Source organism: Bombyx mandarina, chromosome 20 (genome assembly GCF_030267445.1).
Source record: "Bombyx mandarina strain Sakado chromosome 20, ASM3026744v2".
NCBI classification, from domain to species: domain Eukaryota; kingdom Metazoa; phylum Arthropoda; class Insecta; order Lepidoptera; family Bombycidae; genus Bombyx; species Bombyx mandarina.
Genome location: NC_143226.1, coordinates 8,338,062 through 8,361,488, shown reverse-complemented (window position 1 = coordinate 8,361,488; position 23,427 = coordinate 8,338,062). Strand labels below are relative to the sequence as shown.

At 41.6% G+C, this 23,427-nt stretch overlaps 1 protein-coding gene across 2 annotated transcripts in view; it reads left to right on the top strand.

The window, feature by feature from the left end:
• Window positions 1-7,983, top strand: part of Dpp10 (Dipeptidyl peptidase 10) — a 166,174-nt gene extending 158,191 nt beyond the window's left edge. For both annotated transcript variants that reach the window (XM_089736021.1, XM_089736020.1), the window contains exon 18: window positions 910-7,983. The gene's annotated coding sequence lies outside the window, so the exon portion shown is untranslated. The remainder of the gene's footprint in view (window positions 1-909) is intronic.
• Window positions 7,984-23,427: the final 15,444 nt, after the last annotated feature.

Genomic DNA, 23,427 nt, shown 5'->3' with positions numbered 1-23,427 from the left:
TGCTTTGGTTATTTTAAATTTTGTTTTTCATTACCTTCCCGATCCTGCGGACCGAATGGAAAACATTCGACGTGGCCCAAAACATGCCATTTCGGATCCTCCCGATCCACTAACGGTGCTTTTAGGTACCTCAAGCACCGATCATCATTCTCGTCGAACCCGTTGCTTGCGACGAAGGGCCCGACGAGTAAATTAACCCACAGACACAGCCCACTGAGTTTCTCGCCGGGTCTTCTCAGTGGGTCGCCTTTCTGATCCACTGGTAGATTCTGCGAAGCACGGCTCTTGCTAGGGTTACGGGTTCGTGTTAGCAACGTCGTCAGGTTTGAGCCCCGTGAGCTGACCTACAAGCTTTGCGAATCTAGAATAACCCTTCGAGGTTACTAGAATAGGTAGAAAAAATAAATAAATAAAATATTCATTCATTGTGCTTTGTAAAATTGACCTGAAGCTTACCTTTCTTACACTGCTTCACGTCAGATCTTTTTTGAAGGTATTATACAAAACAGTAAACTCCAAGTGGCTGAGCGCCTAGTACAACCAGCTCCTTCATTGAATCCATTTGAATGATATGATTGCCGTGTCACAGTAGAATGGAGAGCTTTCATACCAACAATCTATTACATTAAGGGGACCATTTGAGTGGTACCCCATGTAGACAGAAGTTACCAGAAGAATAGGGTAGTTAAATTAGAACCACAAAGACCTATTCACACGGTCTTGATTGGCGAGTATTCAAGTATTTATATCATTGGACCTCGAGCCATTGATAGATAGATACACCTTAAACGACTTTTGATATCTGATAGTTTTATAGGCTCTGCGGCTCTTACATCATTCACATGTTTGATGTCCTATTCTCAGGCAAAGCTATATTTAACATTAAGCTAATTTTTGATTATTTTTCAGGTAAAAATCACACCGTCGTCAGAAACAGAGTTTTGGTAGTTTAAATAAAAAAAAAAGGGGAAAGGTAAAATATTCATTGATCTTCACGAGATTATAACGGAATCAATGAAAATGATTTGAAAAATTTTAACAGCTTAGTCTCGTGTCTAATTCCGTTTTGGATTTTATCTAATAAAGTTTCTAAAACTATCAAATAGTACAATGTTTTGCCATATCTTTGAACAAAAAAAAACCTTCTAACATTATTCATGTATGTACATAGCACAAAATTTTGTCTTTAAATATCAAACTTGATTGCACCTTTTAAAGTATTTAGGAGCGATTAATATACAACTAATGTCTTCATTTTAATACCTACTAGTCTTCTTTTAATATTCAATACATTATTAACTAGTCGAAGATATGTATAATTATTTAAAGTTGAGACTTACAAAACATATAGGTTAAATAATAATCGTACAAAAACAAAACTAAAGTGGAATTTCCACTAAAGTGATCTAAAATGTCAAATCGCTCAACGATATGCTTAAGTCAAAATTAATAATATAACAAAATTAGAGCTAAGACCTATATAAGTATTATAAACTAAGTATAAAATATGTGGAAGTGCTTTCCACTATCTATCTCTCTCATACTCTCGAATTTAAGCGAGATGGATAATGAAGTGGTGTCAAAATATAAATCGAAATCGAAGTCCGCCTGCGGTTTTGAATCCTTGAAAAAGGCTTTAGAGATGAGAGAAAAAACCTTCGTTGAAAAAATGTGTGATAACGTTATCTCGCAACGCTATTTTTAATTTTCGCACTACCATCATACTGTCTGTATCTGTTAAAGTTAAAATGCACAGCTTACTTAAATTCTAAAGATAAATAAAGAAATAAACTTGATAGAGAGCTCTTGGGCTACCCAATGGCGGAGGCAATTTTACTTGATACCGCTGTATTTAACTCTAATATTCTTCGATAAATTCTTGAGCGAAAATAGAATATGTTTCAAACATACTATTTTCGAGTTCCATACATACGAAACGAGGTTATGCAGACGGTGATTCGACGCAGGCACAAGCTGCATATACAAGGTGGGCCAAAAGAAATCACCCTATTGGAAGATGCTCTTATTTTTGCAAATGGCCGCCAATGTCAATAAGCTCGAGACCCTCAAGAACAACATTCGACACGAATGAGAGAATCTGTCGCCCGAAGTTTTTTTTATTTTTATTGCTTAGATGTGTGGACGAGCTCACAGCCCACCTGGTGTTAAGTGGTTACTGGAGCCCATAGACATCTACAACGTAAATGCGCCACACACCTTGAGATATAGTTCTAAGGTCTCAGTATAGTCACAACGGCTGCCCCACCCTTCAAACCGAAACGCATTACTGCTTCACGGCAGAAATAGGCGGGGCGGTGGTACCTACCCGTGCGGACTCACAAGAGGTCCTACCACCAGTAAAAGTTCAGTTCTTGCCGAAGTGATGAAAAATGCCATAAAACGAGCCCGTAAAGCAATCAATTGTGACGGCGCCCATTTAGCCGATATCATCTTCTCGACTTGACCAATAAAATTCTAAAGGTTCAAATAAAGATAATCAAAAAACAGAATCGAAGTTTTTCATTTAGAAAAAAAAATGAGAGCCAAACAACATCGGATGACTTCCCTTTGGCCCACCTTGTACAAACGCAAAAATAGCTTTTGTAAGTGATCTATATTAGCAACTTCTTATAGAGATGCTCTAGAGTAAAACAAATGATACTTTAGTGTCGTTAAAACGAAAAATTAACGTAATATAAATTTAAACACTAAACAATCAAAATTAGTAAAAAATGCTCAACAAAAAATTACTTTTCCAATAAACGCTAATTATAAATAACGTTAACGCTACTCTGCTTTTTAATCGACACGTTGAGATCAAAAATGGAAAAATAAAATCAGTATCAATAATAAAAATTAAGTAGTTAGCATTTAAAACATTCTCTCGTATTTTGAGGCTGACATTACCAATAGATTACTAGTTACTACCATCTTAGTAAAAAATGATGGAATTGATAGTCCTGTAGTCACTTTGTGATCTTATTAGTAAATTTATTACTAGATTATAAAGTAAGTAATAAGTGGGCGAATCAGCGGCTCCATTCTTTGTGAAATCGATAATGGCTAGGGCGCTCACTCGTCATATATTTGGCGGAAAAAAAATTCAACTTATTAATGTAGGTAGGATAAACTTTCAAATAGTTGCGGACGTTCTCTGAGGGCCAAAGTTGAATTTCGTTTTGTCTAAGTTCACTTTGGGAGGCGCACGTCTTTATACATGCAAAAAGATCGCTATGCTTGTCACTATAGATGAATCCCATTTTATGGCATTTACTAAAAAACTCGATGATAATTTTCGTTAAATAAAATATTAATACATAATTTATACGTCACAGTATTAAAAACGTTTAACTAATTAATTTCTAAATAATTTATTTCAATTATTAGCTTCAAGGGATTAAAATTAGAGCACAATTTAAAAGGTAAACGGTAATTTCTAAACGAGAAATAATTTTACAAAATAATTAGAATTCTTTCAAGTTTTGGTTAGTATAGTACTAGTTATTTTAAACGCGTTTTCTAATAACATAAATCACCTTTGATTATAAAATAATATATAAAAGGCCAAATTAAATGGTACAGCTTTGCTCTCAAAAGCTATCGGTACCTTTCAGATTTACGTGGACAAGAAACAAGTCTGGCAAAGCACGATTAAAACTTAATCAGTATTTTTAACTTTTAGGTAAAAATTGCTCATTTTCATGACATTAAAAAAAAAGGTTTGTCTTCAAATCATTATTTAAATTGTATAGTAAAAACTCTATTTAGCAATTAATAAAATAAAATTTTATTAAAGACCAATAGCTCGTTAAATATTTAATAAACCAATAATAAAAAAAAAAACTTTTAACTTAGTAAAAATTCTTTGAATTTAGTAAAATTTAGATCATTAATTAGTCTTTAGTGGTTTCGAAAATGTAACTTTTTTAGTAAAATTACGTATAGTGTAATAATAATAAAAATAAAAATAAGCACCATTCCGTGTAGCACGAATATTAATGCTTTTTTTCTCGAAATCACTTAAAATAATGTAGATTTATTTACAATAATAATAAAGTAATTAACAAGAAAACCTAAGTGCCAAACAAGCCTTTTTCGGCATTAGCAAATAGTGTTTTAATTGGAATCACGAAATAAACCGAGCGAAGGGGTGTTTGTGATGGGTTTTTTTTGTTGAATTAAATTACTTTTAAGCGGAAAGGAGTATTTTACTTAGGATTTTCACATAGCGAATGATTTTGTAATTTGTTAACAAATAACTATGGTGAATCGATTGAAAATTTTAATGAAATGTTTTTTTTTTCTTTGCTTAATTCGTACAAAGCATTTATTTCAACATATTTCGCATTTGCGGTTTATCGAATTAGCTAAAATTAACATTATTACCTTAATTAGAATAAAAAACGCTTATCGTTAATATAAATCGAATATTCACTTCCTGTTTTAGATATAATCTACAATACTATCAAACTGAAACTACATTAGGGACACACGGACCACACCTTTTAAGCCTCGCCATATTAAAACGGCAAGAAATCAATTTATCTGTAAATTTAATTGACTGCTGTCAAATAAAATGAATGTGCCTGTCGTAAAAAGATTGTTGTTTTGAGCCACGTAATAGAAAACAGAGAGCGATATCGTACTACGAGTATATTGTATTTTTAGTATATGTAATAATAAGATAGAAGATCGGAAACCTAAATCGCGCTAATGACGTTTTCATGACAAATTTGCAACACAAGCTCCTAATTAACACAGCGACCTCAATGTAACGAGATTATAGGGAAAAAAGATGGAAAGATCTTCCATCGAACAGGTAATAATGCTTCGTGGATGGAATATTTCGGAAAAAATTGGATTAGCGCGATTGAGATTTTGTTGTACTTATTCTTGCCTATGATAGCTGATAAATAACGGTGGCTGAATTCATGCAATTGTATTCTCACTAATAATTAGCGATATGGACGCTACGTGTTGGATCCTGTTAGTATTACAGCTATACATATCGGAGACGTGCCAAAATGTATGACTAATGTAGTTTCAGGTTTAATTTCTAATGTAAATAAATATCTTTTAAATGAGATCGTAGGTAGTGAATTAATAACGCACAGATTGTGATTTTTGCCTTATCAATGTTCTCGGTGAAATATTCGTTCCAATTATCTTTGCATTGCTAATATAATAGTAGTATTGTAATCATTATTGATTTTATATATGAACTAGCGACCCGCCCTCGCTTCGCTTCGGAAACATTAAAACATACATGAAACAAAAAAACAAAAAAAAAAGTAGCCTATGTTCATCAGGGACAATGTCGGCTTCTAATGGAAAAATAATTTTTCAAATCGGTCCAGTAGTTTCGGAGCCTATTCGAAACAAACAAACAAACAAATCTTTCCTCTTTCTAATATTAGTATAGATTGAATTGTGAATTATCAACCATCATATTTTTAAGACCGCCAAAAATATGTTATCTAAGTCACGCTTTTTCATAGGAACTCATGTTTTCGCCCCTCTTTGAAATGGGACTTGTGAATAAACCTACATAAAAAGCTTTTGTTGCTATTTGATCCTAAAAAAAACCGTTGTTATTATTATTAGCTTACCTAAATATACTAATCTCCAAGAAATTGTATGTCTTCCAATTATCAAATGAACTTAAATAAAAAGAATTATTGGCAATGCAAAGATGAGACCAAGTTGTGGCTATAATGCCTCTATGTGATTAGATGTTATTCATTTGTTGTAATTCACGTCTAGCTCTAAGATTGTGTAACCTCTTTCTATAAGAATAAGATTCAAAATGGCGACTCGTGGTTGCAGTTGACAGTGATTTAACTGACAAATGATAACTATCCGTTTTCGTGTTACGCTAAATCAATAGAGCTTCTGTCAAAAATATTAGGCACAAGGAAATCGGTTATTTTGATTATGCTTTTTTTTTTGTCTCTATTTTCTTTATGGCATTTGCCTTTGAAGGTATCAGCAAAACATTTCCTCGCTGATTTTCTCGCCGAATCTTCTCAGCGGGTCGCGATTCCGATCCGGTAGTAGATTTATTCGCGAAGCAGTTGCTCTTGAGTTGTTAGGTCTCCTTCGGAGGTGCTCGGGCAGCTGTTAGCAATCCCACCCCTCTTGGCGGAGCCTTTGCTCGCCCACCTATCCTGGTGAAACTGGAAAGGCCTCCGGGCCAACAGTAATCGTTCAATCCTTAAAACAAAAAAAAAAACATTTAGTTACATACGCTTATTTCTTTCGGTAATTCATTACCATAAAATAGCACCATACGGCGTATTTCCCTTGCTTCACAATCAGATAAGTCTTCAGCCCCACGAATTAACGCAAGCGATTCTGGATGTTTTAGACATCCGAAGATAAGTTTTAAATTTCTATGTAAACAAATAATTTGATATTCTACCTATATTAAAAACTATTCAAACCTGCCCGAATCAAGCACAAAATACAACTCTGACTAAAATAGAATAGAACTACTAAGACTAAGATAGAAGAAAGAACAATACCCATAAATTATAATCGAAAACTACATACCGGCCGCACCTCTTCCGTTTTCAAAAAGGGGAGCGACATTAATGTTTAAAAAAAAATTATCTAATCTCACCTGAACCTGTCCGTTTGAGTATGATTTTCTTAAAATAGGCAGGTACATAAATAGTACACGATGAAAACAATGCTTTGCAAATAATTATGTAAAAACACGACCGGCTTTCCCACCATAGTTTTTTTGCGATTGACTTAGACACTGGGATGCGTCACTGTTTCGCGGCAGAAATAGGCGTGACGGTAGTCCCTTCCTCGGAATACGCCAATCCTTCAACGCCTCGACAATATGTCAATTATAAAACTTATAGTCAAACCGTCGCCATTTTGAATCAAGCAAGCGATTTGTGTGTATTAATTAACACGTTCTAAGTAATTTCATTTTGATTTTGGGGATTTAATTTCATTTTTATTTTCGTTTGAAACGTTTAAGATTATGTCACATTTCTATTTCATGTTTATTTACGGTCTGATCCTAACTCCACAGAAAGTTCACGCGACTTGTTAGGAATCTTTTGTGAATCTTATATTGAAATTGTTCAATATAATTGACTGTAATTCAGTGGAGTTAACTCTAAATTACACAGCCAGTCAGGAATTAATAAAAAATACTAGTTTCAATTAATTTTAAATTATTAGTTTAAAAAATAGAAACGGTGAGAGTTTAGTATTGTTTTGTAAAAAGACAATAGTGAATTCTCACATATTTCTATTTATTCTATTACTGTTTTTCATACACATCATTTTCTTGGGAACTACGTGACTGGCTTGTCATCTCAAATCGTTAAATTGACGTTTCTTTCTTTATTGTTTTTTTTTCTTAAACATATTCAAAATAGTTTTTAAATACCAAAATTATACCTATCTATGAACATGTAATATATGTTTTGCATTTGCCCATCCCAATTTTAAAATCACTTGTAAATAGATACGTATTCTGTACACAGTTTTGATCTATTACGGATACCTACTTGCTTGGTTTGAGGCTATGCAGGTAAAAAATGTTAATAATCAATTTTAATGGCAGCGCGACATTAAAATTATTTTAATTTTTATTTCTGAAACAACATTGTCGCGGCAATATGTGAATTAAGATGAAGACGTCTCTAAAACTTAGTAGATTAAAGCTAATTGCATTCTTAAATAAACTTTTATGAAATTTAATTCAATTAAATTTAATTAAGTTTTTTAATTTTTATTTAAATTTAATTAAATTATTATCGAAGAGCAGCACTTAACGTTACAAAATAAATAATAAACAAAACCATTGACTTGTTTTTTTAATGTTCCGCTGCCACCAACAATTTAATATTATCTAATTTCTAAATAAATTGTTATTGCTTCAGATTTTATTTACTATCTCGTTAACTTCATCCTCGATACACCATGTATTGTGAGATCAATAAATAGATATCATTAAAACTGTATCGTGTTTTATTTAAACTCATTCAGCTATCATCGACAAAAAAATGAATAGACAGTTTGAAAGAGAAAACGTTCTTGTCTTTACTGCAAAGGTTGGGCACACGCAGAAATCAAAGACAGTCTGTGAAGATATCTATCTGCACGTATTCAGATCACGCCTTAATACTAGTAAAACGAAAACTTACTTAAATCTATGGCTTTGCGGGTTAAAGTTACCGTAAGGATCTTCTGACTTGAAAAAGGATCCAGTTTACAATAGTGTTGTAATTCTAAGGGCGTATTTCGGGTCCACAGTGTTGCTGGGAGAGAAATTAAAAAATACCAGGGGATTTGCAACCCTGGTGTAAGGTTTAAGGGGTCTAGAAAAAACTCCTGCCGCTCACAGTTGGTGTCTAACCCCGGACTGGGCCGGAGCTCAGTCGGGGTTATTGAGACGGCGGGACAGGGTCGACGTAGAGCATATTACATCCATCCCGCCGTCCCACAGACGCCGGATCAGCGGCCGCCGGCGACACGCCCACCGGTACCCTCGCTCAACGGGCCTGGAGCCCACCTTGATGGCACCGCACTGCACCTTCCTCCGGAGCGGTCAGGGGAACGCGGTCTACCATCACCCGGCTTCCTATTACGCAAAGCACGCCGCCCCACGCATGATTTCCTCTCCGCCTAAAGTGGGTAAAGCCCGAAGCTCTTAGGGGGCCGGGTTACAGATGGGACCCCGCTCCCGACCCCCTGCTCGTCGGCGGCGGATTTCTGCGTAGTGATGAGAGCTTTGCCTCACTCACCCCGCCAAGGCTTAAGGGGTCTAAGGGTGCTTTAAGTGGTATTAAAATGTTTTATTTCAGCCTTTTAATTAACATCGGTAACTACGTGCTTCGTCATCATGCCATTTCTTTTTATTAAGTCACTGAAGATAGCTTGACGACGAAATAAAGTAAAATAAACACGGTCACAATGCAAAGGAGTACTCCGATGGAACATACAAAAAGTGTAAACTTTTCAAAGGAAACTAATTAAAAAAGCAAAAACTAATTCAGAGTGAATAATAATTAGGTGATGAAACATTTTTGAATTCAGAAGTCGAATAGATATGGCAACATTACTTGAAATATAGGAAACAAATCGGGCACAATGTCACGTCCGTGACACGGCTCCAGAAATAGCCTACGAAGCGACAGGGCAGACGCGAATGAGCTTTTCATATGAGCTTCAAAGTAAAAACGAAATACTGTCGAGCGCAACAGTGCTGTTCAATAACGGATAACATTGGGAACTTTTTCTTTTAGTGCCATTTTTCCCCCTTATCTAAGGGGCTATTCCGGCTACGCTCAGAATAGTAGGTGAGCGCACGGGCTCAACCTGAAAGAATTTGCTAATACTGGCCATAGCAAGAGCTGCTCCACCCGTGACCACCCTTTTGTATCACCTTCGCACGCACGATAGCAAGAGCACTGCTTCGCTAAATCTACCACTGGATCGGAATTTTAACCAACTGAGAAGATCCTGTGAGAAACGTGGGTTCTGTCTATGGGCTAGATTGTAAGTAGAACTCTTCGCACGAGTTCGACCAGAACGGTGGCTTCGGGCTTCGGGTGGGTGGTTCGAACAGAACAGTGGATGATGTTTGGAGAGCCTAAAACCACCGTGAGTGAATCTGAAAGAGCCGGCAAGCTATGTTTTGAGAGTCCTTGCGTTGCATCGTCGCCAGTGTCGAATATGTATTTAATCGAAGCGGTCACGATAAGAAGATTAACGAGACGTGCCACTTTGTCGAAGAATAATATTTAAAAAGATTCAGCACTCAACCTCCAGACAACCCGGAAGTTTAATTTCGACTATGTGGCGTTTGCATAGTATCGGACTACCGTAGATCCCACAGTTGTACAGATACAGATCTACAATTGTCCAAAAGGTAACCTTTTGTAACATCTACGGTTCAAAGATTTCAGTAAAGATAGCGTTAACCGAATATTATACCTAAACTAGCTTTTGCTCGCGACTTCGTCCGCGTGGAATAGTTCACAAATAATGCTTTATTTTAGAACAAATTTGGTTAGCATAAAAAACCGTTATAGGTTATCATTTAAAGGGGAACAATTCTGTCATACATTATTTTAGCGAAACTTTAACCGTTTCTGCAGTGCACGCAGCGGAAGCTCTCAAATGTTAAAAATATCCCCAATTTTGAAACATTCTTTATTGGCGCTCTTATCTTAGCGTGATGTTATAAAGCCTATAGCCTTCCTCAATAAATGGGCTATCTAACACTGAAAGAATTTTTCAAATCGGTCCAGTAGTTCCTGAGATTAGCGCGTTCAAACAAACAAACAAACTCTTCAGCTTTATAATATTAGTATAAATAATGCGATCGCTGATCATCGCATACGCCGACCAGATATGAGACATACCAATCCCGCATATATGTGTACCACCATCCGGCCTATTGCTGAAGCGAAATGACCATATTACTACATCGTATTCAGACTTTAATGTAACCACTTCATAGATTGGCCGCAAACGTATTCTTGTATAGTCTATATATATAAAAATGAATTTCTGTTCGTTAGTCTCACTAAAAGTCGAGAACAACTGGATCGATTTGACTAATTCCGATCTTGAATTATTTGTGGAAGTCCAGAGAAGGTTTAAAAGGTAGATAAACATGAGATCCTTTCGTTTGTTTTGAGTTTATTTTATACAAAATTTTATCTTTTATTTATCGATTGAGGCACTGCGAAGTCTGCAGGATCAGCTAGTTTATCTATCTTATACCTTTAAACAAGAAATTCTTGTATAATATTTACTGGTGGTAGGACCTCTTGTGAGTCCGCACGGGTAGGTACCACCGCCCTGCCTATTTCTGCCGTGAAGCAGTTAATGCGTTTCGGTTTGAAGGGTGGGGTAGCCGCTGTAACTATACTGAGACCTTAGAACTTATATCTCAAAGATGGGTGGCGCATTTACGTTGTAGATGTCTATGGGCTCCAGTAACCACTTAACACCAGGTGGGCTGTGAGCTCGTCCACCCATCTAAGCAACAAAAAAAAAATAAAAAAAAAATCTGAATCTCAGAAACGGCTTCAACGGTTTTCATAAAATTTAGTATACACGGGATTTCCGGGGCGATAAATCGATCTAGCTACGATTTATTTTCAGAAAATGTTGTTTTATTCGTGTTTTCAATACAACTTTATCGATATCAACTCTTCCCGACATCTGTTGGCGAATAATAGTACTATTTTTACTGCTTTAAAGACACAACAAGATGGCGTTATAAAAAATAAAAAATAAAAACGAGCAAAGCTCGGTCATCATCTAGTAAAAATTAAAAACCAAAACCTCTGGAACACTTTTCTCTTCAACTGTACATGTGAGCAGTCACAAAGGCCGGTGAGTCTGCTCGACTGAATGTTACCGCTTCACAAGTTCAAGGCTTCGGCCGAATACATACATGACACTGTGCCCGGTTTTTATTTCCTTTTTTTTATAGCGTAGATTGGTGGACGTACTCACGGCCCACCTGATGTTAAGGGGATACTGGAGCCCATAGACATCTACAACGTAAATGCCGCCACCCACCTTGAGATATGAGTTCTAAGGTCTCAGTATAGTCAGTATAGTTTGTGTGAATTATATTTTGTTTGTACTCGGAACTGGAATGTGGAGCAAAGCGCATCTGCGATTTCCAATTTTTCGTGAACACTCTAATATTTATCGATGTCGTAGATAAAAACTATAAAAAATATAAGGTGTTAAGAATCGAACTTTGAATAAACGCACGGATTTTCCCAAACACGAAACCGCGATTCATTGTGAAATACATTCAATAAAAATAAAATAAAAACGGGATAGAATGATTTGCTAATAGTTCCAAATTCAATTTCTTTTTTTATTTGTTACATTTTTACCCGCGCGGACTTACAAGAGGTCCTCCTATCTACCACCAGTAATTACGCTAATTATAATTTTGCGGGTTTTGATTTTGATTACACGATGTTATTCCTTCACCGTGGAAGTCAATCGTGTACATTTGTTGAGTACGTGTTTCATTAGAAAAATTGGTAGCCGCCTGCGGGTACCACCGCCCTGCCTGTTTCTGCCGTGAAGCAGTTATGCGTTTCGGTTTGAAGAGTGGGATAGCCATTGTACTCTTAGGGCGAAGCTAAAATAGCCTCTCAAGGCTATCAGTATAGGTAGGAAAAGAAAAAAAAAAGCAGACAGGAGCTTTTTTTAAAAGGAAATGCGTACTTAATTCGTGTTCAAGGAATCGTGTAATAAAAATTAAAGCCGCAAAAATATATAATACTAGCTGACCCGGCAGACTTCGTAGTGCGTCGCGCTCCCGATTCCGTTCCCGTCACGAGGACTGTGGTGGATTGGCACACGCTGGGCATCAGCCTGGCTGAATCTGATCCACCATCGCTCCCGTTTAGCCCGGACTCTACCCCGTCTCCTCAGGATACCGCTGAAGCCATAGACATCTTAACGTCACACATCACCTCGACATTCCGATAGAGGCACCCGTCACGTGCGGACGTGCTCATCGTCCACTCGATCGCCCGGTCTTTGTTCGCCCGGCTTTTGTTAGCCCGGCCATTGTTCGCGCGGCCTGTGTTCGTGATACATCTGCCGACCAAGTGTGTTTCCTGGAAGCTTTTATTTGTTTTGTTTTAGTTATTTTTGTGTTCGTGGAACATTTGCCGACAAAGTGTTTTCCTGCAAGTATTTATTTGTTTTGCTTCTTTTTGTAATTTCTGTTTTGTTGTGCTTTTTCTTTGTCCTGTAGTAATCGCGCCGCATTGCCACCTGTGTTCAATAGAACCGCTCAGGTCCGAGAAGTTGGGGCCTCGCCGCAAGGCGAGTGTTTTCAAGACCCGGGGCCGCCCCACCTGGGTACTCAGCGATCATGGACGCTGTATTCGTGGAATTCCTCCGACTTCGTCACCCACAGCTCGCCTCAGAGTTTCTGGCTTTCAAGGCCAATCACACTGCGAGCTCTCTCGAAGACTCCGCCGTGCTCGCTGCTCCTGCGTCGCCTATACCTGCGTGCAAAGCGTCTACATCGAGCACCGCAGCCTCCGTCGTGCCTGCCGTTCCCGCGTCGCCTATATTGGCGAGTAAAACTACTGCGTCGTCCGCCGTGGCCACCGTTCCAGCAGCGCGATCATCCGCGGCCTCCGTCGCGCCCTCCAAAACTCCTGCTTGTAGGTCACCTGCGCCCGCCTCCTCGTCCTCCGACTCTGACTCGGAGATGGAGGTCGACCTCGCCCCCGCCTCATCGACGGATGGATTCACCCTGGTACAAAAGGGTAAGAAGCGTGCCGCGGAGTCTCGAGCTCTCGCGGCCGCTAAAATTAGCAAAGCCGCGAACGCGTCGCGCCCCCGCCCTCAGACTCCCGTTGCGCCTCCAGCCCGTGCCACTCCGTCGCCGCGACCGGTGGCGCAATCTAAAACTCAGACCCCTCCCCCGGTTATCCTTCAAGAGAAGGCAGCTTGGGACCGAGTTTCCCTGGCCCTTAAGGCCAAAAATATTAATTTTGCCAGCGCCCGTAATCTCGCCAACGGGATTCAAATAAAAGTAACGACACCCGACGACCATAGGGCCCTCTCAAGTTACCTCCGAAAGGAGCGTATAAGTTTCCACACTTATACGCTCCAGGAGGAGCGCGAACTCCGCGTTGTCATACGTGGAATCCCGAAGGAGCTAGATGCCGATCTCGTCAAGGCAGATCTGATAGAACAAGGCCTACCAGTAAATTCCGTGCACCGCATGCACACCGGCCGCGGTAGGGAGCCATACAATATGGTTTTAGTCGCCCTCCAGCCTACCCCCGAGGGTAAGCAAATTTTTAACATTCGGACCGTCTGTAGGCTCTCCGGTATTGCCGTCGAAGTCCCCCATAAAAAAGGCACTCCTAGTCAGTGCCATAACTGCCAACTGTACGGGCACTCTTCCCGTAACTGTCACGCGCGCCCCCGATGTGTTAAGTGTTTGGGCGATCACGCCACGGCCCTCTGCGCTCGCGACCAAAAAACCGCGACGGAACCGCCTAGCTGTATCCTGTGCCGAACACAAGGTCATCCCGCGAACTACCGTGGATGCCCCCGAGCCCCAAAAATAAATCGCCGCGTCGCCCGTCAAAACCGCCTCCGAGCTTCCGGCCCAGACATCAAAGCCACGGTACCCTCTGTGCCGAAGGCTAAGCCTGCTTTCGTGCCGGCGTCGGTGCCCAGCGTCTCGGCTTGGGCTAAACCGTTGCCGTACACGAACACGGCTACAACTCTCTCCCCCGCGACTCGTCCCACCCCCGCGATACGTCCCTCCCCCGCGACCTGCCCTCCGACCGCGTCCGAAAATCTCGCTCTAGCGATTGACTTTTTTCAGTCGATCAACTTTGAGCGTGTTAACGCTTTGGGTGACGCCATTCGCGCCGCCTCCACTGCACAACATTTCATCGCCGTTGTGCAAGAATACGCTGACGTATACGCGTCGTTAAATACGTACGTCCTCCCCTCACTCCGCCGGTAATCAATGGCGTACATTAGTAGAATAAAACCCTTATCCGTAACAATAGGATTTTTTAACGCTTACGGTCTCGCAAATCAACGTGATCAGGTTTGTGATTTTTTGCGTGACCATCAAATTGACATTTTCTTAGTGCAGGAGACCCTACTTAAGCCCGCGCGCCGTGACCCTAAAATCGCGAACTATAACATGGTCAGGAACGACAGGCTCTCTGCCCGTGGTGGTGGTACCGTTATTTACTATAGAAGAGCCCTGCATTGCGTCCCGCTCGATCCTCCCGCGCTCGCTACTATCGAAGCATCAGTGTGCCGAATCTCACTGACGGGACACGCGCCGATCGTTATCGCGTCCGTTTATCTTCCACCGGATAAGATCGTTCTAAGCAGTGATATTGAGGCGCTGCTCGGTATGGGGAGCTCTGTCATTCTGGCGGGCGACCTAAATTGTAAACACATCAGGTGGAACTCACACACCACAACCCCGAATGGCAGGCGGCTTGACGCGTTAGTCGATGATCTCGCCTTCGATATCGTCGCTCCGTTAACCCCGACTCACTACCCGCTAAATATCGCGCATCGCCCGGATATACTCGACATAGCGTTATTAAAAAACGTAACTCTGCGCTTACACTCGATCGAAGTAGTTTCAGAGTTAGATTCAGACCACCGTCCCGTCGTCATGAAGCTCGGTCGCGCTCCCGATTCCGTTCCCGTCACGAGGACTGTGGTGGATTGGCACACGCTGGGCATCAGCCTGGCTGAATCTGATCCACCATCGCTCCCGTTTAACCCGGACTCTACCCCGTCTCCTCAGGATACCGCTGAAGCCATAGATATCTTAACATCACACATCACCTCGACATTAGATAGGTCATCGAAACAAGTTGTAGCGGAGGACTTCCTTCACCGCTTCAAATTGTCCGACGATATTAGGGAACTCCTTAGAGCTAAGAACGCCTCGATACGCGCCTACGACAGGTATCCTACCGCGGAAAATCGTATTCGAATGCGTGCCCTACAACGCGACGTAAAGTCTCGCATCGCCGAAGTCCGAGATGCCAGATGGTCTGATTTCTTAGAAGGACTCGCGCCCTCCCAAAGGTCTTACTACCGCTTAGCTCGTACTCTCAAATCGGATACGGTAGTAACTATGCCCCCCTCGTAGGCCCCTCAGGCCGACTCGCGGCCTTTGATGATGACGAAAAAGCAGAGCTGCTGGCCGATACATTGCAAACCCAGTGCACGCCCAGCACTCAATCCGTGGACCCTGTTCATGTAGAATTAGTAGACAGTGAGGTAGAACGCAGAGCCTCCTTGCCACCCTCGGATGCGTTACCACCCGTCACCCCGATGGAAGTTAAAGACTTGATCAAAGACCTACGTCCTCGCAAGGCTCCCGGTTCCGACGGTATATCTAACCGCGTTATTAAACTTCTACCCGTCCAACTCATCGTGATGTTGGCATCTATTTTCAATGCCGCTATGGCGAACTGTATCTTTCCCGCGGTGTGGAAAGAAGCGGACGTTATCGGCATACATAAACCCGGTAAACCAAAAAATCATCCGACGAGCTACCGCCCGATTAGCCTCCTCATGTCTCTAGGCAAACTGTATGAGCGTCTGCTCTACAAGCGCCTCAGAGATTTCGTCTCATCCAAGGGCATTCTCATCGATGAACAATTCGGATTCCGTACAAATCATTCATGCGTTCAACAGGTGCACCGCCTCACGGAGCACATTCTTGTGGGGCTTAATCGACCAAAACCGTTATACACGGGAGCTCTCTTCTTCGACGTCGCAAAAGCGTTCGACAAAGTCTGGCACAATGGTTTGATTTTCAAACTATTCAACATGGGCGTGCCGGATAGTCTCGTGCTCATCATACGGGACTTCTTGTCGAACCGCTCTTTTCGATATCGAGTCGAGGGAACCCGCTCCTCCCCACGACCTCTCACAGCTGGAGTCCCGCAAGGCTCTGTCCTCTCACCCCTCCTATTTAGCTTATTCGTCAACGATATTCCCCGGTCGCCGCCGACCCATTTAGCTTTATTCGCCGACGACACGACTGTTTACTATTCTAGTAGAAATAAGTCCCTAATCGCGAAGAAGCTTCAGAGCGCAGCCCTAGCCCTAGGACAGTGGTTCCGAAAATGGCGCATAGACATCAACCCAGCGAAAAGTACTGCGGTGCTATTTCAGAGGGGAAGCTCCACACGGATTTCCTCCCGGATTAGGAGGAGGAATCTCACACCCCCGATTACTCTCTTTAGACAACCCATACCCTGGGCCAGGAAGGTCAAGTACCTGGGCGTTACCCTGGATGCATCGATGACATTCCGCCCGCATATAAAATCAGTCCGTGACCGTGCCGCGTTTATTCTCGGTAGACTCTACCCCATGATCTGTAAGCGGAGTAAAATGTCCCTTCGGAACAAGGTGACACTTTACAAAACTTGCATAAGGCCCGTCATGACTTACGCGAGTGTGGTGTTCGCTCACGCAGCCCGCACACACATAGACACCCTCCAATCCCTACAATCCCGCTTTTGCAGGTTAGCTGTCGGCGCTCCGTGGTTCGTGAGGAACGTTGACCTACACGACGACCTGGGCCTCGAATCAATTCGGAAATACATGAAGTCAGCGTTGGAACGATACTTCGATAAGGCTATGCGTCATGATAATCGCCTTATCGTTGCCGCCGCTGACTACTCCCCGAATCCTGATCATGCAGGAGCCAGTCACCGTCGACGCCCTAGACACGTCCTTACGGATCCATCAGATCCAATAACCTTTGCATTAGATGCCTTCAGCTCTAATCTAAGGGGCAGGCTTAGGGACCCCGGTAACCGTACTCGTCGAACTCGACAAAGAGGTCGACGTGCAACCTAACCCATGCATCAGCCCGCTGAGTTTCTCGCCGGATCTTCTCAGCGGGTCGCGATTCCGATCCGGTAGTAGATTCATTCGCGAAACAATTGCTCTTGAGTTGTTAGGTCTCCTTCGGCGGCGCTCGGGCAGTTGTTAGCAAATTCCACCCCTCTTGGCTGAGCCTTTGCTCGCCCACCTGTCCTGGTGAAACTGGAAAGGCCTTCGGGCCACCAGTAAACTTTCAATCATAAAAAAAAAAACTTCGTAGTGCCTCAATCGATAAATAAAATACCTAAACTTTTGTATAAAATAAACTTAAAACAAACAAAAGGGATCCGTCCGACGGGGGACATATCAAAGGAAAAACAAAATTGTTATTTTTATTTAACTCCGAGCATTTTCATATTTATCTACCTTTTAAACCTTCTCTGGACTTCCACAAATAATTCAAGACCAAAATTAGCCAAATCGGTCCAGCCGTTCTCGAGTTTTAGCGAGACTAACAAACAGCAATTCATTTTTATATATATAGATTTATTGGTACACTGGTAATCGGGCGGGTTGTGATCTCGTTCGGAGAGAACCCAGAAACCTTGGGCCCTAAAACATCCTTGTGTCCGCGGTCTACACCCAACATCAGTAGATTGTCAATTCCTGTATACCCCGCGCACCTCCTAGGCGTGGACACTTCGTAAGGGGTTCGGACCCCTACCAAAAAGAAAAAAAAATCTACCAACCTGCCTATTCCTGCAAAACAATAATGCGTTACAGCTTGAAGGATAGGACATCTATACTTAATATTATAAAGCTGAAGAGTTTTTTTTTTTTTTTTAACGCTCTAATCTCAGGAACTTGTGGTCCGATTTGAAAAATTCCTTCAATGTTAAATAGTCCATTTATTGAGAAAGATCTCACATCTTAACGTAATTGGCGGCATTCAAATTATGATGTCTATTCGTTTCGGTAAGCACATAACATTAGATGGGCCGTGAGTGGGTTCTATCTTCCATCGAACTGAAACTATAAGGAAAAACACAAGGATACAAACACAGCGCTTGTTTTAATTATATTAGGCAACGGACGTTGTATGTTTAGAGATAGTAGACTTAACCTTATCTTAAAATTTGGTGTCGAGGCTGCGTCTCATTTAATCTAAACAAAATATTACGTTTGGTCGCCACATCTCCCTTGACAACACCGTGTCAGGTCATCAGAAATTATAAAGCATTACATAATACGTTTTTATGAACTTAATTTTTTTTTTTTTTTAGTGTTATGCTGATAGCCTTGAGAGGCTATTTCAGCTTCACCCTAACGTGGATGGGTGAGCTCACGGGGCTCAAACCAGAGTGTTGCTAACACTGGCCCTAGCAAGAGCAGTGCTTCGCAGAATCTACCACCGGATCGGAAACGCGACCCACTGAGAAGATCCGGCGAGAAACTCAGTGGGCTGTGTCTATGGGTTAATTCGCTCGTCGAGCCCTTCGTCGCAAGCGACGGGTTCGACGGTGACCGGTGCTTGTGGTGCCTAAAAGCACCGTTAATGGATCAGGAGGATCCATAATGACGTGCTTTAGGCGACGTCGACGGTTTACCATTCGATAATTATTTACTAACCGTATATCGAAGGGTGAAAGGCTATCGACATTTTTGCAACTTTACATGAGAACCATTTAAAGCCGGTAGGAGATACCACTGCCCTGTTTATTTTTAACTATACTATACTGAGACCTTAGAACTTATATCTTAAGGTGGGTGGCGCATTTACTTTGTAGATGTCTATGGGCTAAAGTAACCACTTAACACCAGGTAGGCTGTGAGTTCGTCCACCTATCAAAGCACACAAAAAAAATCTAGTATATTGCAATATTTATTAATATGTAAAAGTTATTATGGGATCTCATAAATATCGCGCTATATTAAATCAAAGAGTTTTAACTTCGATATAAAAATCCGACTTAATTTTACTCTAGTAAGTTTGTATTAGATATTTACGTTATAATTAAAATAAAACATTTTTGACCTAAAGATAACTCCACCCGTAGATGTGTGTTATTTTCCATTACTAGAAAAAAGCGACCGAACAAACAACAAGAAGTCATTATTTTTCAGCGAAATTTAACTTCATGGTTAAATTTCATTTTAATCTCAATGAATTGAGCTAGCTACCTGGTCCAGCTATAAAGTTCTGTTACAAATGAAAATGCATTTTTTTTAATTAGGGTAACCTAATATTATTAAAATGTATACCTACATATTTATTAAAGTCTCAGTAAAAAATAAAAATAAAATATTCTATTCGGAATGGGCACCTTTTTTTTTATGATTGAAAGATTACTGGTGGCCCGGAGGCCTTTCCAGTTTCACCAGGACACGTGGGCGAGCAAGGCTCAGCCAGGAGAGGTGGGATTTGCTAACAGCTACCCGAGCGCCTCCGAAGGAGACCTCACAGCTCAAGAGTAGCTGCTTCGCGAATGAATCTACTACCGGATCGGAATCGCGACCCGCTGAGAAGATCCGGCGAGAAACTCAGCGAGCTGATTCACGGGTTAGGTTGCACGGCGAACTCTTTGTCGAGTTCGACGAGTACGGTTACCAAGGTCCCTAAGCCTGCTGCTAGTGTTAGAGCTGAAGGCGTCTAATGCAAAGGTTATTGGATCTGATGGATCCGTAAGGACGTGTCTAGGGCGTCGACGGTGACTGGCTCCTGCGTGATCAGGATTCGGGGAGTAGTCAGCGGCGGCAACGATAAGGCGATTATCATGACGCATAGCCTTATCGAAGTACCGTTCCGACGCTGACTTCATGTATTTCTGGATAGATTCGAGGCCCAGGTCGTCGTGTAGGTCAACGTTCCTCACGAACCACGGAGCTCCGACGGCTAACCTGCAAAAGCGGGATTGTAAAGATTGGAGGGTGTCTATGTGTGTGCGGGCCGCGTGAGCGAACACCACACTCGCGTAAGTCATGACGGGCCTAATGCAAGTTTTGTAAAGTGTCACCTTGTTCCGAAGGGACATTTTACTCCGCTTACAGATCATGGGGTAGAGTCTACTGAGAATAAACGCGGCACGGTCACGGACTGATTTTATATGCGGGCGGAATGTCATCGATGCATCCAGGGTAACGCCCAGGTACTTGACCTTCCTGGTCCAGGGTATGGGTCGTCTAAAGAGAGTAATCGGGGGTGGGAATGGGCACCTTTAGCCCATACGGGATCTTAATCTGTTTGGCCACGAATCTATGGATTTATGCACTGTTTCCAAGGGAAATTTGGCCATTGCTTGCTCCAAAGATTTTGAGCTATTGCATAGCTTCTATCGCGGGCCTTGAGCGCGACGACTGAATCAAGAAATTCCGTAACGAAAATAACCTGACACCCCCACTACGCCTACTATGTAGCTCGCGTTAAACACATTCACACGTTGCGCTTGTGTAGTGTTTGTGAATAAGCGCGCGGCGTGACGTCGCACTGCCGCATGCACATCATGAAAAGTCTGCCCATCTCTCCCTCGCGCGGTCTAGGTTATGAGTGTGAAGGGGACAGTTAATGTTTTGCTTTTGTTAATGTTTATAAATATAGCGTGGTCTTATTTTATTGTTGTTTTAATTAAATTATTATTGTCGGTTTATAATTGCATAAATTGATAAAAATTGCTATGCAATAGCTTTACCACGGCAGTCTCCGAGTGCCACACGTGTTTTTTTTAAAAGACTCAATGTCGCCGTGTCGTTTAGAGCAGGTCATGTCCTCTAAAACTGACCATAATTTTAAGTCTAAAAGGTGAGGTCTGGGCTAGATGAGGGCCACTCTTCAGCTCTTATAAAGTCCGGAACGTTTGTTTCAAACCAGGCTTGGGTAGTTCGTGCCTTGTGTTTAGGTGCAGAGTCCTGCTGGAAAGTCCACGGTATAGTTTTAAAAAGTCTATTGCTGAGACATTTCACAACATGATCCAAGATTGTATCTTGATACACTTTGGCTGAAGATTTCACTCCTTTTTCACAAAAAAAGTAGTTTTGTGACTCCTTGATAAGACACGCCTCACCAAATCATCACTGACTCAGGATGATGACCACGTTGTAACTTTCCGACCACTTGAGCAGCTTCTTTAGAGAACTGTGAGCGTACACTTTATCATTTTGCTTATTGTAGTATTCTTCAATCGTGAAAATTGTAAATATTTATTTAGGGTATGTCCTACATATCGACGATAACCACCAAGCTTCAGGTCTTGTTTTATAATACGCGACAGAGTCCTAGAATCTTCATTTCTCGTGATAAGATTTTTTGCTTCCTACTGGTGGTAGGACCATTTGTGTGTCCACGCGGGTGGGTACCACCACCCTGCCTATTTCTGCCGTGAAGCAGTAATGCGTTTCGATTTGAAGGGTGGAGCAGCCGTTGTAACCATACTTGAGACCTCAGAACTTATATCTCAAGGTGGGTGGCGCATTTACGTTGTGGATTTCTATGGGCTCCATTAACCACTTCACACCAGGCGGGCTGTGAGCTCGTCCACCCATCTAAGCAATAAAAAAAAAAGAATAATAATGAGGTTTCGGCGAATTCTCGCTTTAACAGCATTAACAGCCTTTATAGTTCTAACAGCACGCGGCCGCCCCGACCTTTTCTGGTCTTCGACAAAAGTGTTGTTGTATCTATTGATGTTGAACAGACGGCTGACACCAAGCTTTTGTAGTGTCTGGAATATGACCGACGGCTCCGTATCCACTTTGTGTAAGGCGATCACTGAAATTCTATTTTCTTTAACACCTATTCCATATTATAATATGATAATGAACACGAAAAAATACGTGAAATGGCGCAAAATCGAAAGAAGTTTTTAAAATAATATACAATAACATACACATACAAATTCAAAATAATTAAAAAGTTGAACAAAAGAAAAGTTTTTATGTAACAGTATTTATCGCCAGACTAGTTATATATTACTTTTACGTGTTTCGGTTTTACTATGTATGAATTTTATATCACGCATTATTGCTATTAGCAAATCGCACCCCTCCTGGCTAAGTCTTTACCCGCCTACCTGTCTTGGTGAAACTGAAAAGGCCTTCGGAACACCACTAATACTACCTTTTTTAAAGACAGTAGTTCATATGTTCCCAGTTCCCATTTTTGCGACAGCTGTTAAATATATACATGGGTGTCGGAGAAGCCACAATTATTAACACCATCATCAGACATCATAGGGTGATGATCGAGCTTAGCAGACGAAACGTATGACAGTTCTTAGGACGGAGGCACCGCTCTTCAAGAAGGCTGGTTGGTAAGTGTAATGGCGTTTACGCGCCTCCATCGGCTAGGCTCTGTCTAGCAGGAAGTTAGCTGAGTTCCGACGATACCGCAATCGTGCTGCCATCTCTCAGGAATCGCGGAATGAAGGGATAATGAAGGAATTACAGCTGCCCCGGAGTCGCATACTTGCATCTTGTGATTGGTGGCCAAACAGACTCTTGTCAACAGCACCCTCTGACCTCTTCCAGTAGATAGCAGATAGCCTTCAAATAATAATGGTAACAGTTCCCGATCTTGCAGACAGAATGGAAAACAGTCGATATCGCCCAAAAAACACGTCATTTCGGATCCTCCCGATCCACTAACGATGCTTTAAGGTACCTCAAGCACCGGTCATCGTTCTCGTCGAACCCGTCGCTTGCGACGAAGGGCTCGACGAGTAAATTAACCCACAGACACAGCCCACTGAGTTTCTCGCCGGATCTTCTCAGTGGGGCGCGTATCCGATCCGGTGGTAGACTCTGCGAAGCACAGCTCTAGCTAGGGTTCGTGTTAGCAACGTCGTCAGGTTTGAGCCCCGTGAGCTCACCTACTAGTTAAGGTTACGCTGAAATAGCCTCTCAAGGCTATCAGGTTAGGTAGGAAAAAAAATATAACAGATAGACGAATGTATGAAAAATAGAATTTCTGACCTTTGACTGTTGTTTTGATAACAAAGTTTGTCGCAGACTATAAGAAGACCACGGTGTATACTGTTTCCATTGTAGTTCCAACCCTTCGTTGAACAG